This window comes from Musa acuminata, chromosome BXJ1-8, assembly GCF_036884655.1.
Source record: "Musa acuminata AAA Group cultivar baxijiao chromosome BXJ1-8, Cavendish_Baxijiao_AAA, whole genome shotgun sequence".
NCBI lineage: Eukaryota > Viridiplantae > Streptophyta > Magnoliopsida > Zingiberales > Musaceae > Musa > Musa acuminata.
In genome coordinates, this window is record NC_088334.1 from 31,944,182 (window position 1) to 31,967,048 (window position 22,867).

Here is a 22,867-nt window from a genome sequence, read left to right on the forward strand (position 1 = left end):
GGAGCATATCAACGGTGTATGGAACATTTCAGAGCATATCAATAACAAATGAAACATATCAAAGCTTATCAATGATGTATGAAATGTTCCGGAGCATATCAACGGCGTATGGAACATTTCGAAGCATATCAACAATGAATGAAACATTTCGGAGCTTAGTGCTGGTATGATCGCACTCGATTCGTTTGCATCGTCCCTCGCCTTTGTGCACGTCGTGGACGGCGTATGGAGCCCCTAGACCTCTCGAACGATCTCGGAATCGCCATTGTCGGATCTCTCCGATGCCCACCGCGTACCGGACACGGCAAGCGTGTGCCGAAACCATCGCGACTTTCTCGAACGAACTCGGAATCGCTATTGCAACCCCATTCCAGAAACCTCTCTCCGAGCCCCACGAGACTGACTACGTAGCGGACACGGCAAATTCCGAGGCCCAAAACCATCGCCTCGGAGGTTGACGGGAGAGGTTTTGGTCGCTCGGGGCGCAAAAAGGAGTGCAACACGAGGACTTCCCAGGGGGTCACCCATCCTAGTACTACTCTCGCCCAAGCAAGCTTAACTTCGGAGTTCTGATGGGATCCGGTGCTTTAGTGCTGGTATTATCGCACTCGTTTTGTTTGCGTCGTCACTCGCCTTTGTGCATGTCGCGGACGGCGTACCATCGCCTCGAGGTCGACGGGAGAGGTTTTGGTCGCTCGGGGCGCAAAAAGGAGTGCAAAACGAGGACTTCCCAGGGGGTCACCCATCCTAGTACAACTCTCGCCCAAGCACGTTTAACTTCAGAGTTCTAATGGGATCCGGTGCTTTAGTGATGGTATGATCGCAATCGTTTTGTTTGCGTCGTCCCTCGCCTTTGTGCACGTCGCGGACGGCGCATGGAGCCCCTAAACCTCTCGAACGATCTCGAAATCGCCATAGTCGGATCTATTCGATGCCCACAGCGTACCGGACACGGCAAGCGTGCGCCGAAACCATCGCGACTTTCTCGAACTAACTCCAAAACCATCGCGACTTTCTCGAACTAACTCCAAAACCATCGCCTCGGAGGTCGACGGGAGAGGTTTCGGTCGCTCGGGGTGCAAAAAGGAGTGCAACACGAGGACTTCCCCAAGGGGTTACCCATCCTTGTACTACTCTCGCCCAAGCACGCTTAACTTCAGAGTTCTAAGGGGATCCGATGCTTTATTGTTGGTATGATCGCACTCATTTCATTCTCGTCCTCCCTCGCCTTTGTGCACGTCGCGGACGGCGTATGGAGCCCATAAACCTCTCGAACGATCTCGGAATCGCCATTGTCGGATCTCTCCGATGCCCACCGCGTACCGGACACGGCAAGCGCGCGCCGAAACCATCGCGACTTTCTCGAACGAACTCGGAATTGCTATTGCGACCCCATTCCGGAAACCTCTCTCCGAGCCCCACGAGACTGACTGAGTAGCGGTCACGGCAAATTCCGAGGCCCAAAACCATCGCCTCGGAGGTCGACGGGAGAGGTTTTGGTCGCTCGGGGCACAAAAAGGATTGCAACACGAGGACTTTCCAGGGGGTCACCCATCCTAGTACTACTCTTATCCAAGCACGCTTAACTTCAGGGGGTCACCCATCCTAGTACTACTCTCGCCCAAGCACGCTTAACTTCGGAGTTCTGATGGGATCCGGTGCTTTATTGTTGGTATGATCGCACTGGTTTCATTTGCGTCGTCCCTCGCCTTTGTGCACGTCGCGGACGGCGTATGGAGCCCCTAAACCTCTCGAACGATCTCGAAATCGCCATTGTCGGATCTCTCCGATGCCCATCACGTACCGGACAAGGCAAGCACAACCTCACTGCGAAGCGGTCACGGCAAATTCCAAGGCCCAAAACCATTGCCTCGGAGGTCGACGGGAGAGGTTTTGGTCGCTCGGGGCACAAAAAGGAGTGCAAAACGAGGACTTCCAAGGGGGTCACCCATCCTAGTACTACTCTCGCCCAAGCACGCTTAACTTCGGAGTTCTGATGGGATTTGATGCTTTAGTGCTTGTATGATCACACTCATTTCATTTGCGTCGTCCCTCGCCTTTGTGCACGTCGCGGACGGCGTATGGAGCCCCTAAACCTTTCGAACGATCTCAGAATCGCCATTGTCGGATCTCTCCGATGAAATAGTATATGTGGTAAAAAGAAAAAATAGGTAATCTATTCCCTTTTTCGAAAATGATCTTATCTTGGAGATTGTGTAATGCTTACTCTCAAACTCTTTGTTTACACAGTAGTGATATTCTTTGTTTCTCTCTTCATCTTCGGATTCTTATCTAATGATCCGGGACGTAATCCTGGACGTGAGGAATAAAAAAAAATTGAGTTTTCTTTGTTTTGCGCGCGGCAAATTCCGAGGCCCAAAACCATCGCCTCGGAGGTTGACGGGAGAGGTTTTGGTCGCTCGGGGCGCAAAAAGGAGTGCAACACGAGGACTTCCCAGGGGGTCACCCATCCTAATACTACTCTCTCCCAAGCACGCTTAACTTCAATGTTCTGATGGGATCCGGTGCTTTAGTGCTGGTATGATCGCATTTGTTTCGTTTGCATCGTCCCTCGCCTTTGTGCACGTAGCGGACGGCGCATGGAGACCCCTTGAACGAACTCGGAGTCGCTATTGCGACCCCATTCCGAGGCCCAAAACCATCGCCTCGGAGGTCCACGGGAGAGGTTTTGGTCGCTCAGGGCGCAAAAAGGAGTGCAACACGGGGACTTCCCAGGCGGTCACCCATCCTAGTACTACTCTCGCCCAAGCACGCTTAACTTCAGAGTTCTGATGGGATCACGACAAGCGCGCGACGAAACCATCGCGACTTTCTCGAACGAACTCGGAGTCGCTATTGCGACCCCATTCTGGAAACCTCTCTCCGAGCCCCACGAGACTGACTGCGTAGCGGTCAAAGGATTGCAACACAAGTACTTCCCAGGGGGTCACCCATCCTAGTACTACTCTCGTCCAAGCACGCTTAACTTCAAAGTTCTGATGGGATCTGGTGCTTTAGTGCTGGTATGATTGCACTCGTTTGGTTTGCGTCGTCCCTCTCCTTTGTGCACGTCGCGGATGGCGTATGGAGCCCCTAAACCTCTCGAACGATCTCGGAATCGCCATTGTCGGATCTCTCCGATGCCCACCGCGTACCGGACACGGCAAGCGCTCGCCGAAACCATCGCGACTTTCTCGAACGAACTCGGAGTCGCTATTGCGTCCCCATTCCGGAAACCTCTCTCCGAGCCCCACGAGACTGACTGCGTAGCGGTCACGGCAAATTCCGAGGCCCAAAACCATCACCTCGGAGGTCGACGGGAGAGGTTTTGGTCGCTCGGGGCGCAAAAAGGAGTGCAACACTAGGACTTCCCTGGGGGTCACCCATCCTAGTACTGTAATATCCCTCACTTTTGAAAATTATTAATAAAAAATTATATGTACATTTGAGGACATATATGTAAATATAAAAATTTTACGGACTAAACTGCTGAGTTGCAAAATGAAAAGAAAATAAAGAAAACCGAATATTTCGGTTTTATCCCACCGCCTCCCACGCACTCTCTGTTTCTTTCGAGAAACAGGGAGTGGCGGTGGCTGCAGAAGAGGGAAAAGAAGAGAGGAGGAAGAAGAGAGGAAGAAGAGGGAGAAGAGAAGAAGAAGAAGAAGAAGAAGAAGAAGAGGAGGTGGCTGCAGCGAGGGCTGCAGCGAGGAGCTGTGGGGCGTGGGGAGGAAGAAGAGAGGAAGAAGAGGGAGAAGAGAAGAAGAAGAAGAAGAAGAAGAAGAAGAAGAAGAGGAGGTGGCTGCAGCGAGGGCTGCAGCGAGGAGCTGTGGGGCGTGGGGAGAAGGAGAGAGGAAGAAGAGGGAGAAGAGAAGAAGAAGAAGAAGAAGAAGAAGAAGAAGAAGAAGAAGAGAGGAGGATAGCTGCGGCAAGGCTGCAGCGAGGAGGTGTGTGGCGTTGGGGAGGAAAAGGGAAGAGGAGAAGAAAAGAAGGATAAGAAGAGGGAAAAGAGAGGGAAGAGGGAGAGGAGCGAGAGGTGGCAGCAGCTAGGGCTGCAGCACCTCTGTTTCCTGCAGGTGGAAACAGAGGAGAGGTGTGGGGCGTTCGAAGAGGAGAAGAAGAAGAAGAGGAAGAGAAGAGGAAGAGGAAGCAGGAGAAGAGGTTGTGATACCTCTGTTTCCTGCAGAGGAAACAGAGGAGAGGGTGTGTGTGACGCCGGGGAGGAGGAGGGAAGAAGAAGAGGAGAAGAAGAAGAGACGGGAAAGGATGAGGTGCGGCTGCGGCGGTGGGAGCTACAGCTGGAAGAGAAGGAGGGGAAGAGATGGTGAGGAAGAAGAGAAGAAGTAGAAGCGGGTGAAGAGGCAGCACCTCTGTTTCCTGCAGGAGGAAACAGAGGAAAGGAGGTGCTGTTCGTCGGGGAGAAGAAGGGGAGGAAGGAGAAGAAGAGAAGAAGAAGAAAGGAAGGAGAAGGAAGAGTAGAAGGGAAAGAAGTAGCTGCGGCTGCGGCTGTGGCAGCTGCAGCTATGGCAGGGAAAGAGGAAGAGAAAGGAAGAAGGGAAGGAGAGGAAGAAGAGAAGGGAAAGAAGGGGCTGCGGCTGCGGCGATGGCAGCTGCAGTTGGAAGAGAAGAAGGAGAGGAAGATGAGCAAGGGAGGAAGAAGAGGCTGTGGCCGTGGCTGAGGCTGCGACTGCAGCAGTGCAGCTGGGAAAGAAGAGAAGGAAAGGAAGAAGAAAGAAAGGAAAAGGGAAGAAGAGAGGAAGAGGAGAAGGGGAGGCAGCTGTGGCAGTGGCAGCTGCAGCTGGAAGAGAAGGAGAGGAAACAGAGCAGGGGAGGAAGAAGAGGCTGTGGTTATGGTGGCTGCGGCCATGGCTGCGACTGCGACTACGGCAGTTGCAGCGGGGAAAGAAAAGAAAGGTAGTGCGGTGGAAGGGGCTGCGATTGTGACAGCGGCAGCGGCGGCGGCTGTGACAGCTGCGTTTGAAAAAAGAAAACGAAGGAATGAGAGTAAGAGAGAGTAGGTGACTATGCCTCTATGTTCTGCATGAGCTGCAGTTGTGGAGGAAAAGTAGAAGGATTTGGGCTGACACCTTCTTTGGATCTTCGGATCAAATTATTTGAAAGGCAAGTTCCTAATCGTTTCTCCTGTAATTGTTCTAATCTTTCCTATTGCAAGTATCCTGATCTTTCCTCACTGCAATTTTATCTCTACATTTGCTTTGAATATGAGGAACTTTGAATTGTTCTAGCCTTGCACTTGATATATCTCCTGTTTAGACGTAACGATTCGAATCTGTGCAACTTCCAAGATTCTGACCTTTCTACCTTGTTATGATTATAACTCCATGTATTGACATCTGATTTGGACAAAACTTATTTGATCAGAATATAGACTCATAAACCTTTGTTTTGATAGCTTATTTTAAGAATTCGGAGTAAGTTTGTCTGCCCAAACTTCTGTTTCAAATGAGCCTACAGATTCTGCAAAACTGGGATCGTAATTTCTGACCTTTTGATACTGAACTGCTTATAAGTCCCTGTTGCAAACATTGATTTATTCAAAGTTTATTTCATTGGAAACTAGACTCATAGATCTTTCTTTTGATATATGGATTGAAAGATTTGGAATCCAAACACCTGCCCAGTTATCTGTTGAATCTGACATTATGAATTCTGCCAAACAGAGATTTTTTCTACGACCCTTGTTTACCAAATTATTTGTAACTCTCTCTATTGGACAGTTCAATTCATATGAAGCCTGTCTTATCTGAAAGTATAATCCAATGATATATTTCTGAGTAAATTGGAGCACGATTGATAGTTTGAATCATTTGTTCAATGTGCCTATTGTATTCTGCCAGAAATCGAGCTTTAGTCGATTTCTAATATTCTGGTTTCATTCCTTTGGAAATTGATATCATTTAGCTTTCTTATTCAATTGAGCTTTATATTACTACTTTGAATTCTTGTATGCTCTTGTCCTTAAAGTTATTTGCATTCTTGAAAACTATTGTGTAACGTTTATGCTATATCGTATTGACTCATTTAGGCACATGTGTATCCCATTGTTCCGCATTTACTTTCGATATGTGCCTATTCCATTTCCTTTCAAATCCGAATATCATTGTGAAAGATTATTGCTTACTTCGTATTGACTCGTAAAGGCACATGTACGTTTTGTTGTTCCGCGTGTGCTTCCGATATGTGCTACTTATTGTTAAAACTGCCCTCTTGTACTCTGGTGTTGTGGGATTGTCTGGACCTTTGCCAGAAATGGTAAAGGGTGTTATTCTGGACCTTTGCCAGAAATGGTAAAGGGTATGTGCTTAGAGCCAGCGATGCTCTGCCGGCCCCCTCTGGCTTCACCTAGACATGGGTGGATGGAGCTCCCAGACGTGGGAGACTTTTGCCAGGTGGTCATTCAGAAATGGATGAATCACATTCTGACTGAGATCCCACTACACCTTCTATATGTTTGATATGATATCCAGAGCTTTGGTTATGTGTTTCGGTACATGCTTTGGATAAGAATGATATGATTGCAACGTCAAAGACGACATTTGTGTTGAATCTCGTATTTTGATGATGAAACTACTTGATATATGTTTATGATTTAATTTGCGTTTTGAGTGACGCAGGGTGCTTCGATCAGGATGAGACAATTAAAGCAGGAACATCATGTTGTGCCGGAGGAACATGTCAGAAGATTGGACGTCGGGCCGGTGGATCGGTCGACGTATCGACAGAAGGCTTCGGGCCATGGACTCGGGCATCGGGCCAAGAAGAGCGGGTATTGTGCCAAGGATATCGGAGTTGCGGAGTCAACTGGCCGATTGGGCAATAGGCTGCAGGAAAGGACGATGCGCCGAAGAATCGGACGAAGCGTCGAGGGATCAATGACATGCCGGAAAACTTGGTTAATTGCTTAGGATTAATTGTCTCGATCGAAGTTTTTGTTTTTATGTGTGCAGGATTAACTACGATGAAAGTAAGACATGCAACAGGAGTTGCGCCGGAGTCATGACAATGATCACGTTGGGAGTTCGAGAGCTCGACAGAAGTTCGGACAGTCGTCGGAGGTTCTACGGGAACAAATCCGAGAAGTCCAGAAGCTTGCCAAAGGAGCTTGTCAGAACTTGCCAAGTGGATCGTCGCAGTCCAGGAGTTTGCCGGAAGTCCGCAGGAGCATCACCGAGGGTTCATCGGATGATCGACGGAAGTTCGCTGGAAACTCGCCGGAAGAAGCAAGTGACGCACCGAAGCAAGCTGCAGAATATGTCTTAGGAAATAATCGTAGTTAGCACTTTGATTAAGTTAGAAATGGGAGGTGATCCCATTAGCTTAATCCTAGGGCAATTGGGCCCCTGAAGAACTCAAATTGGGTCGAATGGTTCAACCCATTCGGACCCAGGTTGCTGTGGGAGGTGCAACCGCCCAGGCAGGGAGGTAGCACCGCCCAGGCTATGTCTCCCAGCGAGACTGGGCGGTGCAACCGCCCCAGCCAAGAGGTGCAACCGCCCAGGGCTCAGTCTCCGAGCGAGACTGGGCGGTGCAACCTCCTTTGTCAGGAGGTAGCACCGCCAGAGCTCAAGTTTCGAGCTCTGCCAGGCGGTGCAACCTCTCCAGTCAGGAGGTGCAACCGCCTGAGCTCGGTCTTCGAGCTCTGGCAGAGCGATGCAACCGCCCCTGACAGAGAGGTGCAACTGCCTGGGCTCAATCCTCGAGCTCTGCTAGGCGGTGCAACCTCTCCAGTCAGGAGGTGCAACCGCCTGATCCCGGAATTCCGGGATTTGATCGTTTTGAGCTCCAAATTTGAACTGGGTTGGGGCCTATAAATACCCCACTCATTCAGCACTGAAAGCACAGAACACACACTCGAAATCTTGCTATCTTTCTGTGTTTCTAAGAGCTCAAAACTGCTAGTACTCCTCTTTCTATTCTTCAAGTTTGAGTTGTAAAGAGAGGAGAGAAAGGTTCTGTAAGGGTTGTCTCCTGAGCCCGTCAAAAGGAGTGAAATTGTAAAAGGGCAATTGGCCTTCGCCTATTGAAGGAAGGCCTCTAGTTGACGTCGGTGATCTCGTCGGCGGAGGAAGCGAAAAGTGGAGTAGGTCAAGACTGACCGAACCACTCTAAATCTCTGGTTTGCTTTTATTTTGAGCACTTTATCATTACTGCAAACCTCCTACATAGCTACTGCTCTGCGCTTTTACGAACAAGTTTCTAAGTTCTGATCTTTCCGAATATGCATTCAGACGTAAATCGGTGTTTTCGTACGATCTTTACATTGCAGTTTACATTTACGTTTTGATTCTATTTATAATTGCAAACTGTCTTCTGCGCTTTTACGAACGAGTTTCTTTGCAGTTTACGTTTACGTTTTGATTCCATTTAGACGCAAACTGCATTTAGACGCAAACTGTGCTTAGACGCAATCTGCGCTTAGATGCAAACTGCGCTTAGACGCAATCTGAGCTTAGACGCAAACTGCGCTTAGATGCAAACTGCGCTTAGACGCAATCTGCATTTAGACGCAAACTGCATTTAGACGCAAACTGCGTAAACTGCGCTTAGACGCAAACTGTGTTTGGACGTAAACTGCACTTAATCATAAGTAATCTTAGAATCGGCTTTTGCATCAAAATAGTTTTTATCGAACAAACGCAGCTTTCATTTTTAATCGCTGAAAGATTTCTGCTGCACTAATTCACCCCCCCCCCCCCCCCCCCCCCCTCTTAGTGCTCTCGATCCTAACAATTGGTATCAGAGCGGGGTATTTCTAATTTCGGATTTACACCCGAGAGAAATGGCTCTTCAAGAGGGCGTTGAAATCATGCACGAGGGAACTAGTAGAGTCAAAGACTCGAAAGTTAATATTTTACTGCATGATTTCGAGCTTTTTCATATGAAACCAAGCGAAACCGTTGTTGACATGTACACCCGTTTTACGGATGTCGTCAATGGTTTAAAATAACTTGGTAAAAGCTTTTCGGATTTTGAACTCGTTAACAAAGTTTTGCGCTCACTTTCTAAAACTTGGGATTCAAAAGTAACTGCTATTCAAGAATCGAAAAACTTGAACCAATTTCCACTTGAAGAACTAATTGGTTCATTGATCACATATGAAATGACGTGCAATGCACGTGAAAAACTTGAGAACCACCTTCCAAAGAACAGGAAGGATTTGGGACATAGAATATTTGAAGACCACTCGAGCATAAGCTCAAGTGATGGTGAACTTAAACTACAAATGAAACAAAAATTAAAAAGTAAAAAGAATGGAACTACTTGCTTTGAACGCAAGAAGAAGAACAAAAACTGGGATGAATCGAGCTCCTCCGAAGACGAGGAGAAAATCAACAAAGGCGAGGTGGCAAACTACGCCTTTACGCCTTTCGACGCTGAGGTAATCAAAATGCCTTTAATTTACTTTGAAATTACATGATGCTTTTCATAAAGCATTTCTCCTTTTTTAATTTTCTTGAAAATTACATGTTTAATAATTTTATAATGAAAATACAAACAATTAGGAATCATGCTTATCATTCTAGTAATTTTGAAAATAATCATGAAAATTACATGTTTATGATAAACAAAATGATTTTGATTAAAAATACCTTATGAAATCATGCTATATGTGGTTGAGAAGTAATAATGTGTATCATGTTGATTTCCATTGTTATTTCTCGATTTTAAGTATATGAAATCATGTTTAATTTGAAGTTATGATTAATGAGTATATATTTTTGAAATTATGTATGATGATTCTTGATTATCGATTTTCATGATAATAACAGTGGCTTTAAAAAAATTGATGCATGTTTTCATAAATGAAAAGGCATGCTAATATGAAATCGATCACTTAAAATGAAACACTTAAAAAGGAAAAAATATATTATCAATGAAATCATGAATCTATTTATGTTATAAATTTTGTGAGCCATAAAAATGATTTTGATGATTCAAATTTGAAATGAGTTTTATTAAAATCATGATCTTGATTTTTCTCTTGAATGATTGTGACTTGTATTCCTTGATATGATTTTTATGCAATTCTTTGTATTTATGAAATATTTATCTCATCACCCAATTATTTCTTTTTCAATATTCCTCAAGTGATGATATGAATGCATGAGATATTCATGAATTTATTTTGATGTATGCAAATGAGAAGCTTCAATCATGCATGGTAGAATGCAATGTGACAAATTAATACCATGATGATTTAAAATATTTATGATTTGGAATGATGCATATGCTTTTTTTTATGATGTGTATCATGAATGCTTTAAATGATAAATGTTTGGAATCATGATTAAAATGAAGTGATAAATACTTAAAAAATATTGATTTAATGTTCGGTATCATGAATACTTCATTATCATACATTAAAATAGTGATAAATATTTTGAAAATAAATGATTGTATCATGTTAGATGATTTTATATATTGTGCATGATAAGCTATAAGTGGTGATTGAAACAATGATTGAAATAATATGAATAATGATTTGGAATCATGCATATAATAATGAGTTTATATGTTTTGAAAATGTGCATGTTTTAATTTGAAAATATAATGATGCACAAATGAGATTGATACTAACCTTTGTCATGATTTAAAAATTGATGTAAAGGGTTTTTCCCTTCTTTTTGACAATGACAAAAGGGGAGATAGCTAGCTTGCACAATTCAAGAAGAAAGCAAAAATTGCACTTCTTAAAAGAGAAGAAATTGCTATCTTGAACATCACCAAGAAGTGCTATCTTGCAAATCTCAAGACACACAAATGCAATCTTGCAAAATTTGTAATTTTGCACATCATTAAAATTTATGATGCTTTGGTGATTATGCATGTTCTAAAATGTTATAAAATTCACTAGCTTGCATGATGTAGAACTTAGCTATATTGAACATCACCAAGGAATGCTATCTTGCCTATCTCAAGAAGCAAAAAGTTAACTTGCACATCTAGCAAAACTTATATTTCAAGAAGCAAGAGTTGCTTTCTTGAACATCTCAAAATTGCTAGCTTGCGGGCCTTAAAATGTAGAAATTTTTTGCTAGCTTGAATATGGTAAACTTGCTATCATACTACCATGATGATGAGCATACCTTATCTTCATATTTGAAAAACTATGGCAAAAATCTGTCCGAATGATTAAACCTGTTAAAATTATTTTTCGGACTTTTTTGATTAAATGATCAAATCGCTTGATTGCCATAATGATTTTATACAATTACTTGCCATGATTACATGTTGGAAATTATGTGCTTGAATACAAAAATTTCCATGATAATAAGCATGTTTTACCTTCATGATTGTAATTGAATATCTCTAGTAAAACCCTGTCCGAATGTATGAAAGTGTCAAATTTCATTTTTGGATTTTCTTGATCCTAACAATTGGATTTTCTTGATACATTATCCTCTTCCGAATTTAACAAGCATATGTCATATCAAGTTTAATTCACATCATTGATTTTTGACATATGGAATCATCTAGCAAATGCACTTATCATGTGAAAAATATTTTTCGAGAAACATATTTGATGATTCCCTCTTATAAAAGGAAGATATTTTTATATACAAGGATTTGACTCACTTACATATCTTAATCCTTGCAAAAATGAAGTGTGCTTTAATATCTTATCAATTTGAACTTCATATATGGCTTTCCTCCTTCATGTAAAAAGATAACAAATAAAAAGGAAGAAGCAATAAAAGCTATCTCTATGTCATGTTTTCCTCGAGATGTTTGCATAATTGGTATCCTATCACTCACTGTTGGAAAATGACATGAATCAACTTATGGCATCGCACTAATATTTAAAATTTGCTTATATCGTTCTCCTTGTTGTTGATGACAAAGGGGGAGAAATATATAAATTGATACTATGAGTGTCATATTTGAAGAATATGAATAGATGTCATGAATGCCATATTATGATGAAATATCAAAAGCAGCATTCATATGAATAGGTGCTATGAATGTCATATCATGTTAAGATATCAAGAACTTGAATCGCAATTTTACATGTTGATATCTTACCATTTAATAATAGCAAACCTGCATGATGGTAACTATAGATATTATGTTTTTCATGCAATGAGTTAAAACTTACATCACTAACACTTGATTGTGGTACTTCTCCTTTTTGTTGATGACAAAGGGGGAGAAGTATGTTGATGACATCACATGTTATGCATAAGTTTATGATGACATGTTGCTTGGATTTTTGAATCCAAGAATTTCTATCAATATGGCATATTGATAGGGGGAGTTTGTTTAAACTCTGGGAGTTAAGGTTAACTCCGTTTATGATGACATGCTGCTTAGATTTTTGAATCTAAGAGTTTCTATCAATATGGCATATTGATAGGGGGAGTTTGTTTAAACTCCGGGAGTTAAGATTAGCTCCGTCATCAAGTAGTTGTCATCATCAAAAAGGGGGAGATTGTTGAATCTCGTATTTTGATGATGAAACTACTTGATATATGTTTATGATTTAATCTGCGTTTTGAGTGACGCAGGGTGCTTCGATCAGGATGAGACAATTAAAGCAGGAACATCATGTTGTGCCGGAGGAACATGTCAGAAGATTGGACATCGGGCCGGTGGATCGGTCGACGTATCGACAGAAGGCTTTGAGCCATGGACTCGGGCATCGGGCCAAGAAGAGCGGGTATTGTGCCAAGGATATCGGAGTTGCGGAGTCAACTGGCCGATTGGGCAATAGGCTGCAGGAAAGGACGATGCGCCGAAGAATCAGACGAAGCGTCGAGGGACCAATGACATGCCGGACAACTTGGTTAATTGCTTAGGATTAATTGTCTCGATCGAAGTTTTTGTTTTTATGTGTGCAGGATTAACTACGATGAAAGTAAGACATGCAACAGGAGTTGCGCCGGAGTCATGACAATGATCACGTTGGGAGTTCGAGAGCTCGACGGAAGTTCGGATAGTCGTCGGAGGTTCTACGGGAACAAATCCGAGAAGTCTAGAAGCTTGCCAAAGGAGCTCGTCGGAACTTGCCAAGTGGATCGTCGCAGTCCAGGAGTTTGCCGGAAGTCCGCAGGAGCATCACCGAGGGTTCATCGGATGATCGACGGAAGTTCGCTGGAAACTCGCCGGAAGAAGCAAGTGACGCACCGAAGCAAGCTGCAGAATATGTCTTAGGAAATAATCGTAGTTAGCACTTTGATTAAGTTAGAAATGGGAGGTGATCCCATTAGCTTAATCCTGGGGCAATTGGGCCCCTGAAGAACTCAAATTGGGTCGAATGGTTCAACCCATTCGGACCCAGGTTGCTGTGGGAGGTGCAACCGCCCAAGCAGGGAGGTAGCACCGCCCAGGCAGGGAGGTAGCACCACCCAAGCTATGTCTCCCAGCGAGACTGGGCGGTGCAACCGCCCCAGCCAAGAGGTGCAACTGCCCAGGGCTCAGTCTCTGAGCGAGACTGGACGGTGCAACCTCCTTTGTCAGGAGGTAGCACCGCCAGAGCTCAAGTTTCGAGCTCTGCCAGGCGGTGCAACCTCTCCAGTCAGGAGGTGCAACCGCCTGAGCTCGGTCTTCGAGCTCTGGCAGAGCGGTGCAACCGCCCCTGACAGAGAGGTGCAACCGCTTGGGCTCAGTCCTCGAGCTCTGCCAGGCGGTGCAACCTCTCCAGTCAGGAGGTGCAACCGCCTGATCCCGGAATTCCGGGATTTGATCGTTTTGAGCTCCAAATTTGAACTGGGTTGGGGCCTATAAATACCCCACCCATTCAGCACTGAAAGCACAGAACACACACTCGAAATCTTGCTATCTTTCTGTGTTTCTTAGAGCTCAAAACTGCTAGTTCTCCTATTTCTATTCTTCAAGTTTGAGTTGTAAAGAGAGGAGAGAAAGGTTCTATAAGGGTTGTCTCCTAAGCCCGTCAAAAGGAGTGAAACTGTAAAAGGGTAGTTGGCCTTCGCCTATTGAAGGAAGGCCTCTAGTTGACGTCGGTGACCTCGTCGGTGGAGGAAGCCAAAAGTGGAGTAGGTCAAGACTGACCGAACCACTTTAAATCTCTGGTTTGCTTTTATTTTGAGCACTTTATCATTACTGCAAACCTCCTACATAGCTACTGCTTTCTGCGCTTTTACGAACAAGTTTCTAAGTTCTGATCTTTCCGAATCTGCATTCAGACGTAAATCGATGTTTTCGTACGATCTTTACATTGCAGTTTACATTTACGTTTTGATTCTATTTATAACTGCAAACTATCTTCTGCGCTTTTACGAACGAGTTTCATTGCAGTTTACGTTTATGTTTTGATTCCATTTAGACGCGAACTGTATTTAGATGCAAACTGCGCTTAGACACAATCTGCGCTTAGACGCAAACTGCGCTTAGACGTAATCTGAGCTTAGACGCAAACTGCGCTTAGATGCAAACTGCGCTTAGACGCAATCTGCATTTAGACGCAAACTGCATTTAGACGCAAATTGCGTAAACTGCGCTTAGACGCAAACTGTGTTTGGACGTAAACTGCACTTAATCATAAGTAATCTTAGAATCGGCTTTTGCATCAAAATAGTTTTTATCGAACGAACGCAGCTTTCGTTTTTAATCGCTGAAAGATTTTCGCTGCACTAATTCACCCCCCCCCCCCCCTTCTTAGTGCTCTCGATCCTAACAGTTTGAGCTTCTGTACGGTATTTGTTATTGATATGCTCTGAAAAGTTTCATTCACTGTTGATATGCTTCGAAATGTTCCATATGCCGTTGATATGCTCCGGAACATTTCATACACCATTGACAAGCTCCGAAATGTTTCATTTGTTATTGATATGCTCCGAAACATTTCATACGCCATTGACAAGCTCCGAAATGTTTCATTTGTTATTGATATGCTCCGAAACATTTCATACGCCTTTGATATGCTCCGAAATGTTTCATTTGTTATTGTTACGCTTCGAAATGTTCCATATGTCATTGATATGCTCCGGAACATTTCATACGCTATTGATATGCTCCAGTTACTCTGTGCTCCATTCGCTATGAACTGATATATTCTGAAATGTCCTGTTTGCCATTAATATGCTCCGGATCATCTCGTACGCTATTGATATGCTCCATTTGTTATGAATCAAATATGTTTTGAATGACATGATACATATGATTTTGTATCTAATGAAATGGTATCCTTGAGAATTCTTGTATTCTGCCTTGCATTATGATACCTTACTTGTTTGAAACCATTCATTTTGTTCTGAATATGCTTTGTCACTTGCTGAGCTGTTTTTAGCTCATTCCGTTGTTATATAAATCTTTCAGGTCAGCTTGTCACCATTTGAGATGTTTGATTTGGGCTGAGGTAGTGGATAGCTATTCAGAATTATGGGCAAGTCTTGTTGGTTGTTATGCTATTGTTGTATAAGCACATTTTGTATGTAATGAAATGTTGTTGATGAATCGAAATGGATATACTGTGTAAAAGTGTTAGAAGATCTCTCTTATTTGGAATTTTCGGAATGTTAAGTCTAATTTATGACGATATGAACTTGTGGTGAATGGTTGGAGTTCTGATTGTATAATTTATTTAGCTTGTGGATTTATAAATGTTGTTCATATTTGTCAAGTTGGCTTGGGTTGCCATAAATGTGAATTATCGAGTGATGTGATATTTGATTATAAACTGCACAGGTTTTATAGATGTGAATTTGATGGAATGTTTTCAGTGTCCTCAAATGTGTGTTTGGATCCTGGATTGTTTTGTGTTGAAAATTTTAATCTCATGGATATTTTGAGGGGCGTGACAGAGGTGGTATCAGAGCATTGTTTGAGGATTACTGAAATATTTGATATGTTGACATGCAAAATATATTGAGGTCTAGTGAACTATAGTGATCGGTGGAAATTTTCTTTGATGCATTTTAGGAATCTGGGATGATGAGGACATTTGGTCCTCCTATTTCATTTGTTTCTGATTAATTAAGGAGAATGAAAGGATTGATTGCGGATATTGAATCAGAGTGGCGCAGCAGAAGCATGATGCACCTAATTTCATTGGTGGTAGAAAAATGGATGATGCAAACAGAGAAGATATTTGATGTACAAAATTGTTCTGATGATCGAAAGATTTCTTTTGCCACCTTATATTGGAAGTAAAGGCTGATCATTAATGGCAATAATGAAAAGAATTTTTGGAGATCTATGGCAAGAATGATAAGGACAAGTTTACCAATAAAAATATGATTGGAAATGAATCAGAAAGTGATAACTAGAGGGTCAAGACATTTGGATTTGAAAAGGGAAGTCATCACAAAAGACTCAATCATGTGTGAATTAAAGTTAAATTATGAAACAAGTTTATGTTTTTGGGTGACTAGAGCCTATTTTGCTTGTGGGAAATTGGATTATAAAATAAAAGACTGCCCTTTGAACAAGAAGAAAGAGTCACCGCCTCTTAAATCATCCGCCCATGTCAGAGTGTATGCTATCACTGAATATGATTTTAAAACTTTTGAATTAGTGGTCGAAGGTATTATTCATGTTTATGAAAGAATGCAAATATTTGTTTGACCATGAGTCCCATCTACGATTTGATTCGTAATATTTTGCTTATCACATGGGTATTCAACCTAGACCACTACATTATGTGCTATATGTAAATACGATCATTGGAGATTCTTTGATAACGAACTTGAATATGGTCCTCTTGTCTGATTTTTATTGGAGAACTTGAACTTTTGCCGATTTAGTTCTCCTAGAGATTTGGAGTTATGATATTAAACTTGGTATAGATTGGCTATCTTCCTATCATACCAGTATGGATTGATATATAACAAATGATCACTTTTTGCATATTTGATCAGTGGATCTTTTATTTTGAGAGTATTGGACATGATTTATTTTCTTGCCTAATGTATCCCAGGATGACTTGCTTAGATTACCTCCAAACGTGAATTTGTTTTTGATTTGGTCCTTGGGATAATCTCAATATCTAAGCCTCTCTAGAGAATGACATCATTTGAGTGAGTAGAATTAGAAAAGCAACTACAAGGACTATTAAATAAGGATTTTATTTGGCTTAATATTTCATCATGGGGTGCTACGGTGTTAGTTAAAAAGATGGAGGGAATATTGAGACTTTGTATTGATTATGGACAGTTGAATCAGGTGATCATAAGAAACGAGTATTTTCTGAAGTAACGATTTACTTGATTAACTGCAGGGTGCGCAAGTATTTTTAGAAATTGATTGAAGGTTGAGTTACCGTCTATTGAGGATCAAGGAGGAGAATATTTCAGTCATTCTTGGATAATTGTGTCATTATATTGTATTGATGAAATTATTTGAGAGCAGGAGGAGGAAATAAAGATATCATAATCCTCATCTTTTCGTCGATTGGGCTATGATCAATTTAGAGGACTAAATTTTCTTTTAAGGAGGGGAGAGTGTAATATCCCTCACTTTTGAAAATTATTAATAAGAAATTATATGTAAATTTGAGGACCTATATGTAAATATAAAAATTTCAATGACTAAACTGCTAAGTTGCAAAATGAAAAGAAAATAAAGAAAACCGAAAATTTCGGTTTTATCCCACCGCCTCCCACGCACTCTCTGTTTCTTTGAGAAACAGAGAGGAGCGGTGGGGCGTGGGGAGTGAAGAAAAGAAGAAGAAGAGGGAAAAGAAGAGAGGAGGAAGAAGAGAGGAAGAAGAGAGGAAGAAGAGGGAGAAGAGAAGAAGAAGAAGAAGAAGAAGAAGAAGAAGAAGAGGAGGTGGCTGCAGCGAGGGCTGCAGCGAGGAGCTGTGGGGCGTGGGGAGGAAGAAGAGAGGAAGAAGAGGGAGAAGAGAAGAAGAAGAAGAAGAAGAAGAAGAGGAGGTGGCTGCAGAGGAGCTGTGGGGCGTGGGGAGAAGGAGAGAGGAAGAAGAGGGAGAAGAGAAGAAGAAGAAGAAGAAGAGAGGAGGATAGCTGCGGCTAGGCTGCAGCGAGGAGGTGTGTGGCGTTGGGGAGGAAAAGGGAAGAGGAGAAGAAAAGAAGGAGAAGAAGAGGGAAAAGAGAGGGAGAGGAGCGAGAGGTGGCAGCAGCTAGGGCTGCAGCAGCGGTCACGGCAAATTCCGAGGCCCAAAACCATCGCCTCGGAGGTCGACGGGAGAGGTTTTGGTCGCTCGGGGCGCAAAAAGGAATGCAACACGAGGACTTCCCAGGGTGTCACCCATCCTAGTACTACTCTCGCCCAAGCACGCTTAACTTCAAAGTTCTAATAGGATCCGGTGCTTTAGTGCTGGTATGATCGCACTCATTTTGTTTGCGTCGTCCCTCGCCTTTGTGCACGTCGCGGCGTATGGAGCTCGGGGCGCAAAAAGGAGTGCAACATGAGGACTTCCGAGGGGGTCACCCATCCTAGTACTACTCTCGCCCAAGCACGGTTAACATTGGAGATCTGATGGGATCTGGTGCTTTAGTGCTGGTATGATCGCACTTGTTTCGTTTGCGTCGCCCCTCTCCTTTGTGCACGTCGCGGACGGCATATGGAGCCCCTAAACCTCTCGACCGTTGTCGGATCTCTCCGAGCCCCACGAGACTGACTGCGTAGTGGTCATGGCAAATTCCGAGGCCCAAAACCATCACCTCGGAGGTCGACGGGAGAGGTTTCGGTCGCTCGAGGCGCAAAAAGGAGTGCAACACGAGGACTTCCCAAGGGGTCACCAATCCTAGTACTACTCCCGCCCAAGCACGCTTAACTTCGGAGTCCTGATGGGATCCGATGCTTTAGTGCTGGTATGATCGCACTCGTTTCGTTTGCGTCGTCCCTCGCCTTTGAGCACGTCGCGGACGGCGTATGGAGCCCCTAAACCTCTCGAACGATCTCGGAATCGCCGTTGTCGGATCTCTCCGATGCCCACCGCGTACTGGACACGGCAAGCGCGCGCCGAAACAATCGCGACTTTCTCGAACGAACTCGGAATCGCTATTGCGACCCCATTCCGGAAACCTCTCTCCGAGCCCCACGAGACTGACAGCGTAGCGGTCACGGCAAATTCCGAGGCCCAAAACCATCACCTCGGAGGTCGACGGGAGAGGTTTCGGTCGCTCGGGGCGCAAAAAGGAGTGCAACACGAGGACTTCCCAAGGGGTCACACATCCTAGTACTACTCTCGCTCAAGCACGCTTAACTTAAGAATTCTAATGGGATCCAATGCTTTAGTGCTGGTATGATCGAAATCGTTTCATTTGTGTCGCCCCTCGCCTTTGTGCACGTCGCGGACGACGTATGGAGCCCTTAAACCTCTCGAACGATCTCGGAATCGCCGTTGTCGGATCTCTCCGATGCCCACCGCATACCGGACACGGCAAGCGCGTGCCCAAACCATCGCGACTTTCACGAACGAACTCGGAATCGCTATTGCGACCCCATTCCGGAAACCTCTCTCCGAGCCCCACGAGACTGACTGCGTAGCGGTCATGGCAAATTCCGAGGCCCAAAACCATCGCCTCGGAGGTCGACGGGAGAGGTTTCGGTCGCTCGGGGCGCAAAAAGCAGTGCAACACGAGGACTTCCCAAGGGGTCACCCATCCTAATACTACTCTCGCCCAAGCTCGCTTAACTTCGGAGTTTTGATGGGATCCGGTGCTTTAGTGCTGGTATGATCAAACTCTTTTCGTTTGCGTCGCCCCTCGCCTTTGAGCACGTCGCGGACGGCGTATGGTGCCCCTAAACCTCTCGAACGATCTCGGAATCGCCGTTGTCGGATCTCTCCGATGCCCACCGCGTACCGGACACGGCAAGCGCGCGCCGAAACAATCGCGACTTTCTCGAACGAACTCGGAATCGCTATTGCGACCCCATTCCGGAAACCTCTATCCGAGCCCCACGAGACTGACAGCGTAACGGTCACGGCAAATTCCGAGGCCCAAAACCATCTTCTCGGAGGTCGACGAGAGAGGTTTCGGTCGCACGGGGCGCAAAAAGGAGTGCAACACGAGGACTTCCCAGGGGTTCACCAATCCTAGTACTACTCTCGCCCAAGCACGCTTCACTTCGGAGTTCTGATGGGATCCGGTGCTTTAGTGCTGGTATGATCGCACTCATTTTGTTTGTGTCGCCCCTCGCCTTTGTGCACGTCGCGGACGGCGTATGGAGCCCCTAAACCTCTCGAACGATCTCGGAATCGCCGTTGTCGGATCTCTCCGATGCCCACCGCATACCGGACCCGGCAAGCGCGTGCCGAAACCATCGCGACTTTCTCGAACGAACTCGGAATCGCTATTGCGACCCCATTCCGGAAACCTCTCTCCGAGCCCCACGAGACTGACTGCGTAGCGGTCACGGTAAATTCCGAGGCCCAAAACCATCGCCTCAGAGGTCGGCGGGAGAGGTTTCGGTCGCTCGGGGCGCAAAAAGGAGTGCAACACGAGGACTTCCCAGGGGGTCACCAATCCTAGTACTACTCCCGCCCAAGCACGCTTAACTTCGGAGTCCTGATGGGATCCGATGCTTTAGTGCTGGTATGATCGCACTCGTTTCGTTTGCGTCGTCCCTCGCCTTTGAGCACGTCGCGGACGGCGTATGGAGCCCCTAAACCTCTCGAACGATCTCGGAATCGCCGTTGTCGGATCTCTCCGATGCCCACCGCGTACTGGACACGGCAAGCGCGCGCCGAAACAATCGCGACTTTCTCGAACAAACTCGGAATCGCTATTGCGACCCCAATCCGGAAACCTCTCTCCGAGCCCCACGAGACTGACAGCGTAGCGGTCATGGCAAATTCCGAGGCCCAAAACCATCGCCTCGGAGGTCGACGGGAGAGGTTTCGGTCGCTCGGGGTGCAAAAAGGAGTGCAACACGAGGACTTCCCAAGGGGTCACCCATCCTAATAATAATCTCGACCAAGCTCGCTTAACTTCGGAGTTCTGATAGGAACCGATGCTTTAGTGCTGGTATGATCATACTCTTTTCGTTTGCGTCGCCCCTCGCCATTGAGCACGTCACGGACGGCGTATGGTGCCCCTAAACCTCTCGAACGATCTCGGAATCGCCGTTGTCGGATCTCTCCGATGCCCACCGCGTACCGGACACGGCAAGCGCGCGCCGAAACAATCGCGACTTTCTCGAACGAACTCGGAATCGCTATTGCGACCCCATTCCGGAAACCTCTATCCGAGCCCCACGAGACTGACAGCGTAACGGTCACGGCAAATTCCGAGGCCCAAAACCATCGCCTCGGAGGTCTCGGTCGCACGGGGCGCAAAAAGGAGTGCAACAAGAGGACTTCCCAAGGGGTCACCCATCCTAGTACTACTCTCGCCCAAGCACGCTTCACTTCGGAGTTTTGATGGGATCCGGTGCTTTAGTGCTGGTATGATCACACTGATTTTGTTTGTGTCACCACTCGCCTTTGTGCACGTCGCGGACGGCGTATGGAGCCCCTAAACCTCTCGAACGATCTCGGAATCGCCGTTGTCGGATCTCTCCGATGCCCACCGCGTACCGGACACGGCAAGCGCGCGCCGAAACCATCGCGACTTTCTCGAACGAACTCGGAATCGCTATTGCGACCCCATTCCGGAAACCTCTCTCCGAGCCCCACGAGACTGACTGCGTAGCGGTCACGGCAAATTCCGAGGCCCAAAACCATCGCCTCGGAGGTCGACGAGAGAGGTTTCGGTCGCACGGGGCGCAAAAAGGAGTGCAACACGAGGACTTCCCAAGGGGTCACCAATCCTAGTACTACTCCCGCCCAAGCACGCTTAACTTCGGAGTCCTGATGGGATCCGATGCTTTAGTGCTGGTATGATCGCACTCGTTTCGTTTGCGTCGTCCCTCGCCTTTGAGCACGTCGCGGACGGCGTATGGAGCCCCTAAACCTCTCGAACGATCTCGGAATCGCCGTTGTCGGATCTCTCCGATGCCCACCGCGTACTGGACACGGCAAGCGCGCGCCGAAACAATCGCGACTTTCTCGAACGAACTCGGAATCGCTATTGCGACCCTATTCCGGAAACCTCTCTCCGAGCCCCACGAGACTGACAGCGTAGCGGTCATGGCAAATTCCGAGGACCAAAACCATCGCCTCGGAGGTCGACGGGAGAGGTTTCGGTCACTCGAGGCGCAAAAAGGAGTGCAACACGAGGACTTCCCAAGGGGTCACCCATCCTAATACTACTCTCGCCCAAGCTCGCTTAACTTCGGAGTTCTGATGGGAACCGGTGCTTTAGTGCTGGTATGATCAAACTCTTTTCAATTGCGTCGCCCCTCGCCTTTGAGCACGTCGCGGACGGCGTATGGTGCCCCTAAACCTCTCGAACGATCTCGGAATCGCCGTTGTCGGATCTCTCCGATGCCCACCGCGTACCGGACACGGCAAGCGCGCGCCGAAACCATCGCGACTTTCTCGAACGAACTCGGAATCGCTATTGCGACCCCATTCCGGAAACCTCTCTCCGAGCCCCACGAGACTGACTGCGTAGCGGTCACGGCAAATTCCGAGGCCCAAAACCATCGCCTCGGAGGTCGACGAGAGAGGTTTCGGTCGCACGGGGCGCAAAAAGGAGTGCAACACGAGGACTTCCCAAGGGGTCACCAATCCTAGTACTACTCCCGCCCAAGCACGCTTAACTTCGGAGTCCTGATGGGATCCGATGCTTTAGTGCTGGTATGATCGCACTCGTTTCGTTTGCGTCGTCCCTCGCCTTTGAGCACGTCGCGGACGGCGTATGGAGCCCCTAAACCTCTCGAACGATCTCGGAATCGCCGTTGTCGGATCTCTCCGATGCCCACCGCGTACTGGACACGGCAAGCGCGCGCCGAAACAATCGCGACTTTCTCGAACGAACTCGGAATCGCTATTGCGACCCCATTCCGGAAACCTCTCTCCGAGCCCCACGAGACTGAC

The 22,867-nt window shown here is 45.9% G+C and overlaps 15 non-coding genes and 5 pseudogenes across 15 annotated transcripts; all 20 read right to left on the reverse strand.

Annotated features, from left to right (window-relative positions):
• Window positions 1-491: 491 nt before the first annotated feature.
• On the reverse strand, window positions 492-610 carry LOC135592165 (5S ribosomal RNA). Its single transcript, XR_010478931.1, has one exon. It is a non-coding gene; the product is annotated as a 5S ribosomal RNA (ribosomal RNA).
• A 99-nt stretch (window positions 611-709) lies between these two features.
• On the reverse strand, window positions 710-828 carry LOC135590701 (5S ribosomal RNA). Its single transcript, XR_010478108.1, has one exon. It is a non-coding gene; the product is annotated as a 5S ribosomal RNA (ribosomal RNA).
• A 257-nt stretch (window positions 829-1,085) lies between these two features.
• On the reverse strand, window positions 1,086-1,205 carry LOC135591637 (5S ribosomal RNA; annotated as a pseudogene).
• Window positions 1,206-1,518: 313 nt separating this feature from the next.
• Window positions 1,519-1,686, reverse strand: LOC135591704 (5S ribosomal RNA; annotated as a pseudogene).
• A 229-nt stretch (window positions 1,687-1,915) lies between these two features.
• Window positions 1,916-2,034, reverse strand: LOC135590987 (5S ribosomal RNA). Its single transcript, XR_010478391.1, has one exon. It is a non-coding gene; the product is annotated as a 5S ribosomal RNA (ribosomal RNA).
• Window positions 2,035-2,434: 400 nt separating this feature from the next.
• On the reverse strand, window positions 2,435-2,553 carry LOC135591394 (5S ribosomal RNA). The gene has a single exon (XR_010478504.1). It is a non-coding gene; the product is annotated as a 5S ribosomal RNA (ribosomal RNA).
• Window positions 2,554-2,711: 158 nt separating this feature from the next.
• Window positions 2,712-2,831, reverse strand: LOC135591789 (5S ribosomal RNA; annotated as a pseudogene).
• Window positions 2,832-2,918: 87 nt separating this feature from the next.
• LOC135590186 (5S ribosomal RNA) lies at window positions 2,919-3,037 on the reverse strand. Its single transcript, XR_010477592.1, has one exon. It is a non-coding gene; the product is annotated as a 5S ribosomal RNA (ribosomal RNA).
• Window positions 3,038-18,153: 15,116 nt separating this feature from the next.
• On the reverse strand, window positions 18,154-18,272 carry LOC135590732 (5S ribosomal RNA). Its single transcript, XR_010478139.1, has one exon. It is a non-coding gene; the product is annotated as a 5S ribosomal RNA (ribosomal RNA).
• Window positions 18,273-18,336: 64 nt separating this feature from the next.
• LOC135591027 (5S ribosomal RNA) lies at window positions 18,337-18,455 on the reverse strand. The gene has a single exon (XR_010478410.1). It is a non-coding gene; the product is annotated as a 5S ribosomal RNA (ribosomal RNA).
• Window positions 18,456-18,647: 192 nt separating this feature from the next.
• LOC135590169 (5S ribosomal RNA) lies at window positions 18,648-18,766 on the reverse strand. The gene has a single exon (XR_010477576.1). It is a non-coding gene; the product is annotated as a 5S ribosomal RNA (ribosomal RNA).
• Window positions 18,767-19,079: 313 nt separating this feature from the next.
• Window positions 19,080-19,198, reverse strand: LOC135591709 (5S ribosomal RNA; annotated as a pseudogene).
• A 313-nt stretch (window positions 19,199-19,511) lies between these two features.
• Window positions 19,512-19,630, reverse strand: LOC135590992 (5S ribosomal RNA). The gene has a single exon (XR_010478395.1). It is a non-coding gene; the product is annotated as a 5S ribosomal RNA (ribosomal RNA).
• A 313-nt stretch (window positions 19,631-19,943) lies between these two features.
• LOC135590213 (5S ribosomal RNA) lies at window positions 19,944-20,062 on the reverse strand. Its single transcript, XR_010477620.1, has one exon. It is a non-coding gene; the product is annotated as a 5S ribosomal RNA (ribosomal RNA).
• Window positions 20,063-20,375: 313 nt separating this feature from the next.
• On the reverse strand, window positions 20,376-20,494 carry LOC135590084 (5S ribosomal RNA). Its single transcript, XR_010477491.1, has one exon. It is a non-coding gene; the product is annotated as a 5S ribosomal RNA (ribosomal RNA).
• Window positions 20,495-20,807: 313 nt separating this feature from the next.
• Window positions 20,808-20,926, reverse strand: LOC135591745 (5S ribosomal RNA; annotated as a pseudogene).
• A 300-nt stretch (window positions 20,927-21,226) lies between these two features.
• On the reverse strand, window positions 21,227-21,345 carry LOC135590731 (5S ribosomal RNA). Its single transcript, XR_010478138.1, has one exon. It is a non-coding gene; the product is annotated as a 5S ribosomal RNA (ribosomal RNA).
• A 313-nt stretch (window positions 21,346-21,658) lies between these two features.
• LOC135590170 (5S ribosomal RNA) lies at window positions 21,659-21,777 on the reverse strand. The gene has a single exon (XR_010477577.1). It is a non-coding gene; the product is annotated as a 5S ribosomal RNA (ribosomal RNA).
• Window positions 21,778-22,090: 313 nt separating this feature from the next.
• On the reverse strand, window positions 22,091-22,209 carry LOC135590809 (5S ribosomal RNA). The gene has a single exon (XR_010478215.1). It is a non-coding gene; the product is annotated as a 5S ribosomal RNA (ribosomal RNA).
• Window positions 22,210-22,522: 313 nt separating this feature from the next.
• Window positions 22,523-22,641, reverse strand: LOC135590172 (5S ribosomal RNA). The gene has a single exon (XR_010477579.1). It is a non-coding gene; the product is annotated as a 5S ribosomal RNA (ribosomal RNA).
• Between the last annotated feature and the right edge of the window lie 226 nt (window positions 22,642-22,867).